Consider the following 19,301-nt stretch of genomic DNA (forward strand, 5'->3'; position numbering starts at 1 on the left):
ACTGATGGATTAATTCACTTTGAAATCAGAGACTAGTAAAAATCTAATATTTTAAAAAGATAATCATAGAAATTGCTAGCAATATCTATCGTTTTTAAAAACGGTAGACAATTTTAGTATGGACACACGAAGTCCATCCACGATTTGAAGTGACGAGCCGTATCCGGCCTCGAGTTTGACACCTATGCACGAAAGGTCGTACTAGTATCAAGCACCTGATTTGACAACCTTGATCAAAGTCCAAAGATGTAAACATAGCGAGTTTTCTTTCAGCGCAAATCCTGGCGGGCACTCTAATCCGTCGGCGCTCTGCTCCGCGTGCGTGTTGACATGTTTGCCGGGCTTTGTATCGGCGCCTACATGCGTGATGGCGTTTATGTGCCTGGCAGGGTCCCACGGTAGCTGCTCTCCACACGTCTGCTCGGGCGATAGCATTGTCTGCGTGTCCAAAAAGACCTAGCGGCTGCCCTATTCCGCCACATCTTTATCATGCTAATACAGCCAGAGACGGAAGCAAGGAGGCGGGAGAAAGGGAACGATAGCTCCGCAAATAGAGACGAGGTAATCTTTACTCTCCTCTCTCTTTTCCTCGGCCTTCCTCGCCCTCCCTCCCTCCCCCTCGCCTCTTTCTTCGCTGCCTTTCTTCTCGTGCCCGCACCCTCTTCATCTGCCGCTTCCTTATCTCCCCCTCACTTCTTTGATAATCCCTCTGAACATTGTCTTCATAATTACACACAACAATGATTCCCATCCTGACTGGAGAAATATGCACGGAGAATATTTCGTATTTCACAGAGAGAATTAATAACTCGGGCCTGGTGTGGTTCTATCCCTCCACGTGTGTGTTGTTTTAACTCACGACTGTTACTGACAGTTCTTACCCCCCCCCCCATGATATCTGGTTCTCGACTTAATAGAACTCTTTGTGTGCCACTTGCCTTCATGCAGCCGCCGCTACAACACAAAAGGTCACCTGAAAAGCCGGCGCCGACGCCACGACGCACTTGCTCAGCAAGACGTACAGGTGATTTAAATATTTCAGGACAAGCTTTGTTATGGAAGCGAGATCTGTTGCCATTTAAATTCCAACGCTGTTAATATTGTACATAAGCGTTTGGGGTTGATTTGAAATCTGTTGGTTTCCTCATTGCTATACGTCGATAGCTTCAGAACAACAAAAGTTGTTTTTGCGTTAAGATGACCCCAATAATTGCTTTCTAACATTGTAAATCAATCAAATCAGCTCATGTACTCTTTCCCTGCCCAGCAACCCAATGAATAAAACACAAAATGATTGGATCCCATTCATTTCTTCTTAAATAGAACGTATTACTACTTTCGAAACCATCATTCCTCGGTGTTAAGGCATTTTTTCGACACTTTCCCTTACAAATGACATACAAGCAGTGCATTTGAATACATTTGCATACCATCCATCACGGGCTTTTGTTACTTCGGACTCCTCATTATAGCCGCGTGAAATAATATCCTGCTCTGCTACCATCTTGTCTCCTCATTGCCGTCCCCGATGTTTTTTTTTTTTTTTTTTTTCTTCGTCTCGTTTCGCTGCCGGTACCTTTTTGACCCCCTTGCACATCCTTCATGTGAGTCTTTGCCACTCATCCATGAACGCTAATGGGGCCTCACCATTACTGCTTGGAACACCCAGACACTGTGAGCGTGTTTGTTTAAAAACATCCAAATGAATACTGAAAGAATAATATTTGTGCAGCATGCTCACATACGTGCATGTACGTGTGTGCGTGCGTGCGTGTAGAGATCATTTCACGGTGCGGATTAAAGAGGGTCAGGTATGATATCTTGTTTCCTGTGACCCGCTCATCGCGTGGTTTCCCACACTCATCAGTTCACTCGATCACATCCCACTTGCTGACAGTGTCACGCACGCACACACACACACAGAACTGCGTCGTACCATAAATCCACGTTATCGCCAGATACCTGTGTATGTGTGTCAAAATGTCCTCTGATATGTGTGTGTGTGTGTGTGTGTGTGTGTGTGTGTGTGTGTGTGTGTGTGTGTGTGTGTGTGTGTGTGTAACGTTATATTTCCGTCATGGAAAACACTCCAGACTGTATTTGTTGTGTGCGCGTGTGTTTCCTGTAAGTTCTTGCGGGTTATGATAACAACAGGTTCTCCCGTCAACAGCCCATCATGTCAGATTTACAGGGTTGCCCCCCCCCCTCGGTAAACAGCAGGTTTTGCCTGTTTGAGTTCAATCTCTCTCTCTCACTCGCTCGCTCTCTCTCTCTCTCTCTCTCTCTCTCTCTCTCTCTCTCTCGCTCACACACTTGGACAAACAGTAAACATGACACCCCCAAAAATACTGAAATCGTATTTTCTCAAATAGTGCCCTTTGCTCCATATATATATATATATATATATATATATATATATATATATATATATATATATATATATATATATATATATATATATATATATATATAATTAGAACCTGACACTGTCAATCAAGACTGTGCACCATTGTCTTCGTGAAGGCAGAATTCGATACAATGAAAAAACTTTGCACTCGTACAAAGAAAAAAAAAAAAAAAAAAAACTTCTTCCGTACAAACACTCTCAAACATCGGCAGCGACGCGAAACTTGTCGGACGTATTTGGCCGTGCGATGGTGCGGCGCGTTCACGCTGCCGCTGTTTTAGTTTCTTATCACGCCTTTTCTCGTTCTTGATCTCATCTTGATAAACCTGCTTAATTCTTATCATAATAGACTATTTCATGCACCGATGCCGCTCCACTCCCGCACGGCGTCGACGAGGTACAATCGGTTTGTTATGCTCTTAGTTGTCGTCTTGCCCGGCCGCGAAGCGCGCACAATTTTATTACCTCGGCTTTTTCTTTTGTTCTTTTATCACGCAAAACTGTCAGTTCACTTCTATCTTCTTTTCGAACGCTCGTACGATCTACGCTAAAAGGCAACATTTGTTCCAGCTGTACTTTTTAAACTCATACGTAGACTAAAATGACTTCATTACTCATAAGTTGGCGATTGCATGAGCTGTGGACGGTACGTACGGGTTCTGTGTGTGTGTGTGTGTGTGTGTGTGTGTGTGTGTGTGTGTGTTTGCGTGGGTTTCGGAAGATGGGAACATGTCATGATGTGTCATGTTAGTCACTGCCCTTCTGACAGCTCATGTCAATAGGCTGCTGATACAGCTGTCATCATGTCGCGGTGTGAATGAGCTTGGCTCGACTCTTCACGTCTATATGTTTGTGTTTGTCTTCTAGTGTGAGTGTGTGTGTGTGTGTGCACGTGTGTGTAGTGCGTATCGTCCCAGACGGAAGCCCAGAGGACAGATGGCGGGTTCAGACGCAGACTGACACAGCGTAACCAAGTGATTACACACTCAATGACTCCCCCCGAAGAGAGCGAAAGGGAGGAAAGGAGGGGGAGGGGGCCCGAGAGAATCTGGGACTCTTTAAGGGGAAAGACGGCTTTTAACGGATCAATTATTGGAACGTGTGGGATATTGATGAAGTGGATGGTGTTAAGACGTGGGGAGGAAATAGCAAAGTAAACGGGACAAAAGCAAAAAGGTCATATTGAGGAACACACACAATTACACGATAGGATGAAATGGTATTTGTTTCTGACAGTCAAGATTTTGTCCAATCAGATTTCAGCTTCTTTATGTTAACATGTTCATGTAATGTGCGTGAGCGAGTGCTGTCAAACCTCCGCCTGCTGTTTACGGCCTTTAGCCAGAGCAAACTAGGACTCAGGTCAAACGGGATCATGGGAAAAGCTTCCTGTGGCCCTTCTCACCTTTTTCATCTCGGAGCGTCTCAAAAACATCCCAGACCTTGCGCTCGGTGCTCTTCTCCTCCACCTAGTTTCTTCTGCACACACACACACGTTGTAGAAAGTCATTGTGACGATTTTGGTCGACTTTTAGTTGATTCTTATGACAAAATAAAAGTCATTTGTTTCTGGAAATGGACTAGAAAAGCTTAAGGATTTATAAAGCCTTTATTAGTCAATAGACCATTTCTTGTCAAATGGTACCAGTCATCAAGTCTTAATAAAGTATGAATAAACTTTCCAGTATCCTATTTTAAACTTGTCATAAGCGTGGGCGCCTCCTTTCTCCTTTCGAGCACGACAAAAACAGATCGTTGGTGTTTAATAGATTTTGCCGCAACGCCGTTGGGGAGGATGTTGAGTGAGAGAGAGAGAGCGAGAGTCAGAGAAAGAGAGAGAGAGAGTCAGAGAGAGTCAAAGAGCGAGTCAAAGAGAGTGCCAGAGAGAATCAGCGAGAGAAGGAGAATCAGAGAGTGTGTGAGAGAGAGGGAGAGAGAGAGAGACATCCATTTATCTGCTGCCTAACTGCTCGAGTCTCACCTCCACAAACTCATTTTAGTATCTCCTCTCCAATCTGAAAAGCTATCATCTCTCTAATCTTGGCCTTTCATTTTGCCGGAGGAAGGGGGGGTGGGGGGCTGGGAGAAAGGGTGAGGGCGGGGTGGAGGGGGTGGGGGGTGTCTCACATCAATCCCCGATCTCGGAGATGATCTGTTAGCCCGGCGTAAATGTTTATAACACGAGGCCAATCTCCAGGGTTTATCCATCAATGCACATCCAGTCACACACTCCACCCCCCCCCCCCCCCCTTTTATTTTCAATGTCTTCCCCTCCCGCTCGGTCTCTCTCCAGGGCATTTACAGGGATGTGGAAGCTGTTATTGGACAGGTCAGTGGAGTGGAACTGTCAGATAATAGGCCAGTTACCGCGGCAGCACATGAATGAGGGATGGAGACGGAGGCGGCGGGAGCACTCCGTTCACTCCTTAATCAGGAGGCAAACGGGGAAATCTGGAGAGTTTAGACTCCCCCGGATGAAATGGATCCAGAGGTGGGGGTGGGATAACATGGTATGGGGAGGGGGGGGGGGGGGGGGGTCGGCAGGGTGAAAGGTAAGCTAACAAGACAATGTGATGCCGGATGGATGGATGGACTACATTCAAAATGGCCGCTTTAACTCAAATCATCCACGTAGATTGAAAGTCCGTCTCCGTCGTGTCACTCTGAAGGCTGTTTGGCGGCAGGGTGGGTCGAGGGGGGGGGGGGGATCGGAAAAGATGTTTTTCCTCGATGCACACATGACTCGGCGTGCTATTGTAGCAATCACAGATTCTTTTGATGTCTGCACTTGAATGAAGTTCTCAGCGGGGGCTGTTCTTCAAACTGCTAATCTGACAAAGGTGGTAAAGAGGGAGAAGGAAAGGAAGGGAGCGGGAAAAGAGGACGAGTGAGAGAAGGAACAGAGCAAAAGAAGAGGCCACAAATTGGAAAATGAACGAGAAGGGAAAAGTGATAAGAACTCCTGCTTTTGAACTTGAAGAGCTTAATTTGAAATGTCAGGGCTACTCCTCTTCCTCCTCTTCCTCACCTTCCTGCTCTTGTCCCCCCCCCCACACACACACACCCCCTTTCCTCTCCTCTCTCAACATTCCCTGCCGTACGGTCGTGAGGATTAAAATAATTAAACAGGCTCTGTTTTAATTAAGACAATAAAGCCGCCGGTCTCCGGGTGAGCCCGGAGAGAGATGGCAGCGAGGCCGGCGGGCGGAAGAGGGCAGCTTGATAAAGAGCTTTAACGAGAGAGGCGAGATGATAGGTGCTGTGGAGGGACACACTTGATTGACTTATCCGGACTGCCTCGCTAGCAAATACGACAAAACCTCAACGAGGTTTGGGAAATGTTCTGTCGTCATCAATCAGTTCAGTCATTTCCGAGTTATATCGTCATATTTTCAATGCGCCGCCATTGTGGGATAAAAAAGAAAGCGACAAAATCCACCTGTTTTTAAATCCATAACAGGGTACGGCTTTATGTCCCCGCTAGCCTACTAATGAAATATTTATTTATTTCCCCCCCAAGCAAACACAAGCGAGTGCGAAGAAACCCAAATGAAATGTCATATCTCATTTTGTATTCCCGCCAGGAGGGGCATTGTTGGCGCAAGAGGAGGAGGTGGAAAGTGTGCGTGTGCACGTGTGTTTTGGAGTTGCTACTCAATTATATCAGGCGGAGAATTCCGAGGGGAGTGATTAGGGGAGGACAAAGACGAAGGAGGGGGTAGAGTTTGGTGGGGGGGGGGGCAAGTTGCATCATCTGATGTGGGAACTCACACACAAACACACACACACATAGTGAAAAGGAAGAAAACCACCTGTAATGAAGTTAAGCTCCTCTATTAGAGGCTATTTTAATTAGCAAAGCAAATGATGTCAAATTTATTTCTCCTACAATCTGAATGGAAGACTCAGTTCGTCTTCCTTTGGAGTAGACAAGGCCCGGTCAAAATCTACCCGTTGTGGGTGTGGACAGAGGCAACTTGATTGGACTCTCCTGAAAGCAGGATCCTTTTTTTCTCACGACCCTCTGCGGCCATGTCGCAGGTGCAAAAACAAAGCAATAAACAAACAAAGTGTGAAAACAAACGCAAGCTAATGATAGCACAGCTGCACCGACCGCGCTGGCTCGGCAGGGTTCTCTCCATTAGGACTAAAAGGCGTCTTTATGACTTTGCCTTACGGACTTCATTCAGCACTAAGTGAGCAAAGGTGCGTCTTTAACACTTGAACCCAATATGGCTGAAGTCAAGTCTCCATCTGCCATCGTTGCCACTTACATGCATCAAGCTGAGAATGCATTTCAAGGTTAATATGCTTTATTGGTCTTAGCCTAAAAGCATATTTGCCCAAAGTCGTTTGTAATTTACCGGCACAAATAAAAGAATAATATCAATTTGCGAGTGGAAAGACAAAAAAAAAGTGAATAAAAACACGCAGAAATGATTCGGGCAATAATATTATGAGGTTAAGAATGTTTTTTTTTTTAAAAAGATGAGCACAATTAGACTTAAAATTTCATAAAATGACATTCTGCACTGCTTCTCTAAAAATGTTTGGAAGTAAACACTTCATTCAACCTTTGCAATGGTAATAGTATTTCAGTTTGCCCGCCACAATAAAATCCCGAGGTTACATATGGGGCCGAAATGTCAGACTGAAATTAATTTTGTGGGTGAGAATATTACAGGCCGCAGGCGGAAAATGAGACTGTGGCACAAACAATAGTCATTGATGAAATCCCGTCATCCTCGTGTGTGTGCCCGCTTAAAAGTGAGGGAAACATTTGTGGAGTGGAAAGGGTTCCTAATGTTTCTGCAGAAATTCCTTCTCTTTATTTTTCAGTTGACTTAGAGATATGAAAATTGACAGGCACATGCAACACTCCGGGGCGTACAAAAAAAAAAGTCCATGCTAGCCATATTCTAAAATGAGCAGGAATAGAGTTACCATTTTTTTCAATATTATTCTTTATAATTGTGAGCAATATACGTATGGTTCATCTTTAATTTGTTTCTTTGCAGGTCGGCTAAAATGTCAGTGGCACAAAAAAGTTTGGGGGATCACTGACTTTAAAAAAAAGTTGTGCTTTGTTGCAATGTCAGTGCTAAGTCAATATTTTTAATAATTGTAAATGGTATAAAGATGCTACAATAGAAAAAAATTACAAATACCAGCTGAATGAAAATACTTTTTGCGGGACGCTGCGCTGTTATTTCCATCCCGTTTATTTTCAAAATCGGTTCACGAGCTTGAACAAAACAAAATGGCGGAGGTCGGACGAGGCAAAACAGAAGGCCGCGGCGGCCGGGCGGGCGGACGGCTGGCTCTGTGGAAGCGCCGCTAATGGCGGCGCGCACGTGGGAGTGTTTAATGGCGAGTGGAGTCATTTGCGCTTTTTAATGATGATTAGAGGAGGAAATTGGCTCAGATTTACAGTGTCACTCTGCGTTTAGACAGAGGAGGGCGGATAGAAGAAGCTTTCGAAATTGTGTGTGCGCGCCCGAGTGAGACCGACAGACAGACACGCTGACCCCCCCAACTCCTCTCAGTCAGCCCCCCCCCATGCCCACCCACCCACACCTCCACTCGCAGAGGAAATGTATCACTTAAAGCGACTGCAGCTCAGCTCACGCAACCTAATGAATCCGCACTCAATTTTACGCCTAGCTGCCCTTCCAACTGACACGCGCACACACTAAAATAACTTTAGCTGCTTGTGCTTTATAATGTGAATGGGCAAATTGGAAAAGTTTGATTTTCGGGGGGGGGGGGGGGGGGGGCAGGTTTTCCGTTTTCGCATGGACTTTTTAGTGTCTTAGCTCACCTTTTTGGAAGCGTCCCTTCTCGGGGCGTATTTTTTCTGTTTTCTTCAATCATTGCAACTCGTGTGGTCTCCTTAGCACATTTGCACTAAAGTCAATTTTTGCTGTATTTGAAAAGTCCCAAAAAAATGGAATTTGAATTGATTTATTTCCAGCAAAGCAAAAGATTTACAGAAAATTCCAGAATTGCAGCTTCTAGTGGCAGCTGTGACGAATGTGAAAGACGTAGAGAACCAATTGACATTTTCAACAATAGCCAGTGATTTTTTTTAGAGGCTAGCTCTTCAGTTTTGTTGCCAACAAGCTTCTCAGAGATTGAAAGGCTGCTTCAAACTGTCAAAATAAAATAAGTGTGAAACCACAAACACCTCCGATCGTCACTGACAACAAAGCCTACTCGCCTTGTATAAAGTGCACACAAACACAATAAACATTATATTGATCTTATGAAGTCGATGTTATGCCATTGTCTGGCTCCCACTAACTATTTTGTTTTCATTAATTAACCAAAAATAAGCAATATAAATGTATAAAGTGAGTTTGGTGACATCGTATCATTTAATAAGCACTTGTTGAAATTTTACTCAGCAACACAAATGTAAATATTGACAAACATCCACAAAGAGAAGATTCTTGGTCAAGCGCTAGAAAGTTTTTTAAAGTAGCAACTACCCCAAAACACGTGCAAAGGTTTCAATAGGATTATGAAAATGACTCATTGATTTGGATTTGATCTCATTCAACCATTTACGGCACAAATTAGCAGAGTAACGTGTGGGCAAATTCCAGAAATAATATATACAATATATCGAATGGAGCAAATGTTTGTTTTTTTTCCATGTGATTGGCGTTTCATTATCCTGCGATGTTTTATGATGGTTCTGATAAAGACTCCAAAGGCACTTTATTGTGACATCAACAAGTCTAAATTTGCCTTAATTCTGACATCATTTCCTGCTTCTATTTGACTGTTTTGTTGCTTTTTTTTTTCTTTTTTTTCTCTCCCTCCCAGTTACTATATTAAGATTCACTTCACGTGTCACCCAAGTTCCTAAATGCGGGCGCAATTCCAAGCACAGCGTTTGAGTTTGACAACTGTGTAAGTGTCCCTTCTTTTTCTTATGTTGTCATGTCTTTTTATTATTATGTTAATGCACTCAGTTATTGATTGAGTCGGCAAGCTGCTTACTTCCACTAATGGATACACCATGATGGACCGTTGGCTTTTTTTTTTCCCTCAAGTATTTTCCAAACTTGATGTCACACCATCAGATAAATAGGTCACTCGTTCCCGAAGCTCTTTCTATATTTCAAACGCATTGATCGATATACAGTCAATCAGATCAATCGGTGCTAACTTACTTTTTAACTACCATCTCCAAAAAAAAATAAAAATACTGAGCTCACCAACATTAAGAATACAGTAGCATAGTGGTTGCCCAAGTGAAAATCAGACAGAGGTTTAAAAAAAAGTTAAATACAACTGAATGGCCACCATGGCATTAGAAAATCTTTTTGTAACCAATGTGAGGGCTAATATGACATTTTTTGTTTGGACTTAAGACCATTCTGTATGTTCTTAAGTGATTTCTATTTTCTGTTTTATATCATCACAGGCTTGGTTTGTGTGAAAAGTTCCGTATGCTGCTTGACACGCAAGGCAACAAATGGAAGGCGCTCTAAGGAAATACGGTAATTTCACTCACACGTTTCAAATATATGTGTGGACGTGGTTGGTCCAAAAAGACGCACGCGCACAAACACGTCGTGATGGTGCCAACTGTCTCCGAATGGTGTCCAGGCTGACCATGTGTTGTTGTTGTTTCCTGATGACTCCATCAGCCTCACTTCACTGACTCATCGCACATCTTGTCTTTTCCTCGAAGCCTCGCTCACATCAATAGCTGCTGATATCATTTGCAAACACACACACACACACACACACACACACACACACTCCCTAGAATCAGCACAATAATTGAAATCTTTTCAACCTGATATAGGTCTGGCCTGCCGACTGGGTCGGTTGCTAGGGCTGTGCACCCTGGTTGCTAGGGGGAGTAAATCAGCCAGCATTATTTGATTTCTGGTCTAGATATGAAACCGTTACCGCGGCGATTAAATGTTTCACAGCTTAGACACCTTGGGGGGGGGGGGTATTAAGTCGAGGAGGCAGGAAGGGAGGGAACAAGTGAAGGGAGACTCTACAAAGAAAGATGAGCGCTTACGTCATATTTTGTATACTCGAGTCCCATATGAACAAATTTGTCATTGATATTCTGTAATAGATTAGTATTCATGTAATATTAGTGAACCAACTGATGATTGATCCACATTGATTGAATTACGTAACTTGTGCGTAAGCCTTCGAAATAAAAATGGAATCTCCCGGTGGAGTTCATATGAACAGCGTGTGTGCGTGTGATACCAAACAACGTGATGGAAATGTTTTCCAGCACTTCCAAGTCTCAGTTGGCTTTTTTTTTTTTTTATCCCTGACGTCTTGCAGGTTCGTTGTGTGTGTGTGTGTGTGTGTGTGTGTGTGTTCGTGCGCGAGTGTTGTTTGCTCAGTGTTGATATAGAGTCGTCGAGAGAGTCACGCCGAGGACACCGGGAGTCGCCTCCGCATGGGAGCTTGTGCTTGTTGTCAAATGTTTAGAAAACACAAAAGTGAACCAAGCGCTCCCACTGGAACCCGTTCGACACACACACACACACACACACACACACACACACACACACACACACACACACACACACACACACACACACACACAACGAGTAATGAGAGTGAGCCCACACTTTGCCGTATGACCATATTACATGATCTGTATCTGAACTAAATATTCTTCACATGCAGACTTTATTTTTTCCACCTCCGGCAAGACGTTAATGCGGCCGGCCTCATCTGATAGGATTACACTCGTAAACATTTGTGAGTGAATTGGATTGATTCAGGATCATCTAGTTTGTCACAGAAACTAGCTGCGGTTCTCTCTGTGCATCTTCTCTAGTTAAAAATCCAGTTATCTCAAAGCACTACTGGACTGAAATGAAGTTTTGAACTGTTAATGAGATCAATTGTTTTCATAGGAATCGTGTTATTGCAGCAACGCGATGTTTGTCACTCTTTAGCGGGTTGCACAAAGCATCATAGCAGGTTTGTGGGAGAAAGTACACTCCTCTAATTGCCTTAAACCAGTCAATACGCCTGCAGTGTGTGTGTGTGTGTGTGTGTGTGTGTGTGTGTGTGTGTGTGTGTGTGTGTGTGTGTGTGTGTGTGTGTGTGTGTGTGTGTGTGTGTGTGTGTGTGTGTGTGTGTGTGTGTGTGGTCAATAAAATGTGCGTCGGGAGGCAATTGGTTGTTTTTCCACAGCTTGACGCGTTAAATGCATCCTCACCAGCACAGCTGCTGGCTAAACGCTATCGATTCCGTCCCGTTTTCAACTTCTTCTCTCATAACGACTCGTCGCTCGATGGCACTCGGCGGCCGGCGAGCGAGCGAGCGAGCGAGGAGAGCCTCTTAAATTACCAGCGTACGCAAAGCGAGAGCGCAAACACGGCTTAGTGTCGTCGTTAATGCCGTTTGTTGACAATTTGCGTCGATGACTCGAATGACTGGCACTCAGGCCGCGATTCTATTGTCTTGGTTTTTTTTTGGGTCGAGCGGCGCTGGGGTCAAAAACGTTTTGATTGCTTTCATTTGAAGCCTCTCCGATGATGATTGTCCAAAAAGTGTAGGCATTAATAAAGCAACAAAGTACTCGATGCTGCTAATTGACATTTTGGAATACCCAACAGCAGTATTTGCTACCGCTAACTGGAATGTGGCTATCTCGTCAATATTCCACTGGTCAAAATCTTCAACTCAAATATTCTGTGGTTACTGACAATTGTTTAAGGAAGTATTTGAATCCTGAACTAGTGGTGGACCTCGTACTGGTGGGTCACAGGGGCACCGCACGTTCCAGACCAGATAATTTACCTATGGGTGTTTTCCAATGTCATATTTTCTGGTATTTTTTTTTCTCTCCACATTTCCACCCATCCCTGAGGGGGAAGATAAATTGAATCTTTGGGCGGCTTGTAAAAATGTTGTTTTGCGGACCCACTGAGATATCTTTCAATTCAGAGGTTTGTTCCTAATATTAAGGGATTTTTCCAGGCCATTTTCCCGCTCCAAATTGTTCCAATTGTGTGTGTGGCTGATTGTTTAGCTTTGTGTGCCCCCCCCCCCCCCCCCTCACTGCCTTCTTCCCAAAGTCAGAATGTTTAACAGACTTAAATTCACTTCAATGTTTTTACACCAGCGGTTTAGATACATTGCAGTCGGCAAGTAAACAAACGGTCAAAAGTCTGACGTTATCTCATGACCCTCATGGTCTTCTCTTTCAACCCCTTTGAACCCCCATAGCTCCATGCTTAAGCACCCGTCCACACGTCGCTGGACTCACATCTGGAAAGTGCATTTAGTTCTGCTTGAGTCTCAGGAAGTTTTCACACTTCATGACTCATTAACCTGCAGACCTCCCCGAGCTAGCGAGGGGGCACGGAAAGGATGGGGGGGGGGGGGGGGTACGGATGATGGGTTTCGGGAAAAGGAAGGCCAGATAATGGTTCGATTATTATCGTTGTCTCACTGATTGAACACCATGAGGCAAAAATGATGAAGGTGTGAAGACAACCAAGAAAAGCAGACAAGGATGAGGGGTGATGAATTAAATACTGGATGGTGTGGGTGCGCCCGTGTCTGTCTGTGTGTGTGTGTCTGTCCGTACATGCAGTTATGTGTGTGTGTGCGTGTGTGTCCAGCCCAGTGTGACTAAAGTGTCTGAAAGTGGGGCTTTTCCATAATGAAACACTTTTCCCAGAGTGATAATTACACCAGAAGAAAAGCAAGGACACCTCCTGTCAATGTGTGAAATTTTGTTTACTAAAATACAAAGTTCCCCTCTGGTTGTACATTGCCTGTGTGTGTTTGTGTGTGTGTGTGTGTGTGTGTGTGTGTGTGTGTGTGTGTGTGTGTGTGTGTGTGTGTGCGGCATTAGACTCACTACTTAATAATGGCCCCATTAAATGCGAGCAACCCCAATATTTTCCCGCATTTCCTGTCAGATGACGCGTTCGTCTTATTGTACATTTCCCAATCACAAATTTGATTAACTTTCACCAGATACTTTTTTTTTTTTTCTCTCCCGACCCCCGGTCAGAGTTCCTCCGCCGATTGCAATCATTTTTGGCAAAGGGAGGAATGACAGCCTTTCATTGCATGTCACAGTGGCTGAAAGCCCCTCGCCAAGGGGTTGGATCGAAGATAAGACGTGACAGAGCAAACGCTCCGATACCAAAGCAAGAAATGAAGGGAAAGCTCACCGGTGATTGCACATATACAACAAGAAACCTGTGTCCTTAATAGAATTTGTCGAAAATCCTCATGTTGTTGTTTGACACCCAAAAAGGCTTTCATTTAAACAAATCCGAGCAGCAGAACAATTCAATTATTCGCCGTGCCTTTAATAAAAGCTTTGCCGTGCATTACGCGCCATCTTCCCTAATTCAAATTTTACGATTTAACAGTCGGGGCCTTTCCCATTAAGTCTCGACACACAACGTTAGCATTTTTGGGCAAGCTTTATTGAATAAATACCAAGAGAATTCTTGTAGGAGTGGAGTTCGGGAAGAAAACATTTCATTTTCCTTTGTAATCAAGTGTTGGCACTGGAAATGTTTCATTCAAAACATTTTGTAAATATGGGGATTCCGTTTTTTTCTTTTTCTAGTCATGACTTTTACAAGTCAAGTTTTCAACTGTTGTGGCTGTAAAATAAGAACTAATCTGCCCCTCTGGGATTTTGTAACATGTTATTCTCATTGACAGAAAGAATATGCGGGGTATAAATGAGCACAGAGATCTCGTTTGAGTAACATTTCTGTCAATTGCCTTCAAAATGTGTCCACAATTAATGACAGCAATTATGTCAACACTTTTGGGTGTGCAAACAACACTTTTTTTCTTTTTTTAAATCAATAACAAAATTACCCAAGCTTATAATAATAATAAGCCTGTACGGTCACTTATAATTTGTCTACCTATAGAATTCTAAACCGCTATTAATCATTGTATTGGTGTTCCTTTGATTCCACCAGCAGGACCTATTAAATGCCACTCCTTCCTAATTAGCTCCATAATGGCTTTTACGTGAAATGAGCACAGCCATTGTTGTGGAGTGCATGTTTTTTTTTTTTTTTTCCAGCAGGCACTAAAGCACAAGAGACACTTGATGTTTCCACGCCATGTCAACACTGTGTTCACGCAAGGGCTTTTATTTGTTGACGTTAGTCTGTGTCGTTTGCGCAATATTAGCACGCATAATATGTCGGCGGAAGCTTCCTCACAATCATCAGTGAGTCTGTTCCCTTCTTTTCAAATATGTTTGATTGACGCAGGAGAGTAAATCGTTATTTATCACACAGGGATATTTCCCCAAAAATTTTTTACATCCCCTTGTCACACATGTTAGTTTGGAAATAGTGGACTCAACTTTAGACCAGGTGAAACCAGGTCTAAATTGTGGCGCGGGTGGTGTAATGTGATTTATGTATATGTGGTAGATGTCATTGTGTTTTGTTCATAAATGTATGTGAATCAAACACTCTGAATCAAATGTGTGGACATATGGAGATGAAATATTGGGGTCAAAGGTGATGTATAACCTGAACTGTGATTGGCTGAGATAGCCTTCAGCTCCCTAATGGGGACGAGCGCTATTGATATTGGAGGATGGAACAATCTGAAGGGATTCTTGGCTGCTAATCACTTGCTGAGTGTCTTGTGTCACACTTTGTTTTTATTTGTTACTTGTGCCGTGCGTTTGATTCCTTGGCGGGCGGCTCGGCGGGTGGGGTGTGTCTGACACCTCTTTGCCTCCGTTAACCTCAATCAGATGGTGACGGACCTCAGCGGAACACCTGCGTTCACAATATGCCTGGAAGTCCGTGACGGCGAATCGATGGGCTATCTCGGGGGTGGCACGGCGGGCCCGCGTAGAGGGGGGGGGGACGGGGGGGGGGGGGGGGGGGTCTCGTCTGCCAACTTCATTCTTCACGCTTCTTTTAAGAGAGGCGTACGTAATAATACCTGCTCATTAGGAGCACGCCGCCTCTTGGCTAATTCATCGCGGACTGTCACGAGCTTGCGCACGACCCCCAGGAAAGACATAAATCACACGGAGAACCGAGCGGTCGAGCAGTTGGCTTCGTGCCCCTAACGTTGCTGATTTATCAAGCAAATTACTGCGAGTCCTGCTCGGCCCAAACACTTTGCTGAGGAAATCACCGACTAACCCCTGAGCCAACCGATTTATTGAAAAACGACCCCCCCCCCCTTCAGCCCACACTCACCCAACCAACCAACCTCCGCCATCTCGTCCCGTGCCACTCCACTCATCTTTCACTGACTTAATTAAAATCCATCCCGTTGGCTCGTTGGCATTTATTACAACCAGCGGGCTCATGAAACAAAGGCAACGACAAACCCAAAGCTGCTTTGTGCCAGTAAACATTTTACAGCCTTCCCCCTTTTCCCCACACACTCGCGTTTTTAAATATACAGTCTTCCTACTGTAGTGACATTTAAACAAGCTTTAAGGTAAGGTAGGCTATGACGACAACTTTGATTTTGTCAATTATCGAAACACCGAAAGCAGGGAAGGAAATCGGAGAATAAGGTTGAACCCCAATGGGGGCCACGTTTACGATATGGCATTGGGTTTTCTTGGTTCACACCAAGGCATCGCTTTTAAAAATTAAAAAGATAAGTGCGCCTTATATTCTGAAATACCCTGTAAACTTAGTCAACAAAAGTACCGTATTTTCCGCATTATAAGGCGCACCTAAAAACCTCTCAAAAGCCGACAGTGCGCTTTATAATCCGGTATGCCTTATATATGGACCAATATGGATTCGTGGATGAGGACTAATTTATTCAAGTAAGCTTTACGTGTTTATTTTGTGTGTTGTGTGATATTAACATTTGAGCAACATTGAGTTATTGATATATTGTTATTGTTTTCACTATTTCGAGTGTTACTATATTGTGATTGCATTAACCTTTGAGCAACGTTGAGTTATTTATTCTATGCACCTTTTAATCCGGTGCGCCTTATATATGGACAAGGTTTTAAAATGGGCCATTCATTAAAGGTGCGCCTTATAATCCGGTGCGCCTTATAGTGCGGAAAATATGGTAGTTAAAAGTAGTCAACAGATTTTGGACCAAACCTTTCTCAAGTCTTTTCTTTTATTTCTATTGCTTTGTTGCGATTCGCGGATCAAGAAAAGAACATATATATATATATACTACATATATATAGGCCAGTGTGAGGCTTAGTGTTTTGCCGCTGCTGTTAAACACAAGTGGAACCAGGCTGGATCACTTTGGGCCTTAATTGACTCCTCTACTGTGGGTGGAGGGGGGTGATGAAGAGCCGGAGAGCTCAGATTGGCTATGATACTTCAAGTGCAAATGTGTCTGTATTGAATAAGCAAAACAACAACTCAATTATAGGTCTAACTGGCTAGACGGGAGGTCCAAATGACATTGTAGTCGTGGTTCTTGGCAGTCACTGGACTCACTCTCTCCCTCTCCTGCTTCCTCTTGAGGTTTGGAAATGTGTGCAGGGGTGGGGGACGAGGGAGGGGGGGTGGTCTTCACGGAGGAAGGCGCTAAATTAGCTGGCTGATCGGCGCTCATTGCCGCATACACATCCCCCTATTACGACGGCCCGGGCGTCGCTTAATATTCCGGGCATGGTGGTTTGCGTCTGGATTGCAGATTTATCAAATGGGAAAATGAATGTATGATGATCAGTTAAATTGAAAATCAGCACACGGGTGACAGACCGCGCTGACACCTCGGTAATTAGAAAGAAAAATGATGGCGTCCGAATGCACAATAGAGCAAAAACAATTTACGCCATAACCCCCCCCCCCCCCGACTTCATCCTCCTCCTTCAACACTGTAATGACAGCGTGCTCAAATTGAAAATTTCTCCCAGGTTGAAATTGAATTCATAAAAAGGTGATGCATGAGGGAGGGAGCAAGAGGTTTATTCCTGGTTTAAATATCGTAAATATCTTACTAGGTACGTATTTAGGTAGTCAGCAGACAAACTAGCTGAAACTTGGGGAAAAGAATTGCAAGGATTCGTTGATCATTTATGCTCCAAAATGTTTATTGTATTCATAACAACTGATGTACAACTCCTAAAATTAATCTTTGAGTTTGGTTCGGGTTTTTTACTAGGGGGGGGGGGGGGCGTGGAGCTTCCAACTGTTTTACGGTTTTAAGTTAACGCAGTTCTTTTTATTATGTACTGTTAAGTTTTACAGTAGTTCACAAGTCACAATTTTCTTTTTTTTAAATCGATTTTAAAAGACCTAATTTCCCCTAAACTGACAAACCCTTGAAGAGTTTACTTGGCGTCTTTGTTCTAATACTTATTTAAAAGCATATAAGATCATACATAGCCTATGCCATGTCTCTTCAAAAATACATGCTAGAGTATTTTTTTTAATCACTACAAAGTCGTTTTTGCTATAAAGCCAAATCAAAACCTACACTTTCCAATTAATCGTCCTCTTGAAACTAACCGATTAAAGCAAATAAAAGCGCAGATTTCACCGGAACGAACGATTTAACGTGATTGATTCGGTCGAAGGGGACGTTTCCCGAGGCCTTATGGGAAAATAATGTCCTTATGAATTAAATAATAGGGTTATTACTTTCATTGATTTTAGCTGTCTGGGAATTTAGTGTTGAGCTGGGGTCTTAACCCATCCTCCTCCTCCATCCTCATCCTCCTTCTCTTCCTCATGTCTAATTATTTTCCTCTAAGCCGCCCTGCTTCCTGCAGCGCAAACAGCGCACTCGCTGGGCAAAAATTATGTAAATATTATTAAAGGGACTCGGGCGCGGAAATTCATTTTTAGCTCGGGCTCCGTGGAGCAAAGCCTCCCGTCCCTCGGATCCTGCGTCAATTTATTTGCAAATAAAGCGGGCGATCTGACCGGGAGGGATCAGGGATATTTAGGCGGCCTGTCAACATGGCTCCTATGCGCGCACGCCGGCCAGAATTAATGCTTTTAATAATTGGGATTTCACTTTCCAGGGGACTGAGGTGGCATTTATAAAAGCATAATCTTAACATGATTCCCCCCCTATACACACGGCAGTTTTCTATCTGATCCTCATGGACCTTTGACCCATTTTAGCGATACTCAAGTTGTTGTTACGACTTTTGCATCGTCCTATAATTTACGGACAACAATTAACGTCCTTAAAAAACAACAACAACAAAGATGTGCGTATCAAAAGGGGAATCAAGTTTGAGGTTGTGAAATTAGTCAAATGCTAACTTTAAGTTGTTGAAAATGGGAGCTAGCAATCCTTAGCTTGCATTAGCTCACTAAGCGTACGAGCTAGCTTATTAAATTACAGTTTATACGATAACGTTTCTGTTTTACACAATTTTAGGGAAACTCAAGTACCCTGAAAACTATCAAATATGATATACAGCGATACCTCAATTTACATATACCCTAGTTTGTTGTTGAAAATGTGAGCTCGCAACCCTTAGCTTGCGTTAGCTCGCTAAGCTTAAGAGCTAGCTAATTAAATTACAGTTTATACGATAATATCTCTGTATTACACAATTTTAGGGAAACTCAAGCACCCTGAAAATGATCAAATATGATATACCGCAATACCTCAATTTACATATACCCTAGTTTTTGCACAATTTGGTTTTACTTTTTTTTTTTTTTAATAAGGGCCAAAGAAATGTCTGCGTTTCAGCCCTTTAATTAATAAAGAAGGCAAATCAAGTTGTAACAAAAATGATATGAGACAAATTCGTGGTGTAAAACATCACATTTGAAAACAACTCTAAATGATTGTTCTTTCGATTATCCAAAATGTTGCTTCACAAGGCCCGGTTTGTGTTAGCTCTCTGAAATAAAGGCACTATCTAGTTAAAGCGTATACAATCTGGTTGAAAGCATAAATCTGGCTCAAG

General features: G+C 43.4%; 1 long non-coding RNA gene across 6 annotated transcripts in view; it reads left to right on the forward strand.

The window, feature by feature from the left end:
- The window catches only part of LOC147057197 (uncharacterized), a 44,155-nt gene that overhangs the window by 18,155 nt on the left and 6,699 nt on the right, over nucleotides 1-19,301 (forward strand). For 5 of the 6 annotated variants that reach the window (XR_015066052.1, XR_015066054.1, XR_015066053.1 and 2 more), the window contains 4 exons: nucleotides 390-561; nucleotides 949-1,024; nucleotides 9,239-9,325; nucleotides 9,843-9,918. This is a non-coding gene — a long non-coding RNA (uncharacterized LOC147057197). The remainder of the gene's footprint in view (nucleotides 1-389; nucleotides 562-948; nucleotides 1,025-9,238; nucleotides 9,326-9,842; nucleotides 9,919-19,301) is intronic. The other variant, XR_015066057.1, reaches the window with a different exon arrangement.

The sequence above is a fragment of the Syngnathus leptorhynchus genome, chromosome 5, assembly GCF_054491065.1.
Source record: "Syngnathus leptorhynchus isolate UIUO chromosome 5, UIUO_Slep, whole genome shotgun sequence".
Classification (NCBI taxonomy): Eukaryota; Metazoa; Chordata; class Actinopteri; order Syngnathiformes; family Syngnathidae; genus Syngnathus; species Syngnathus leptorhynchus.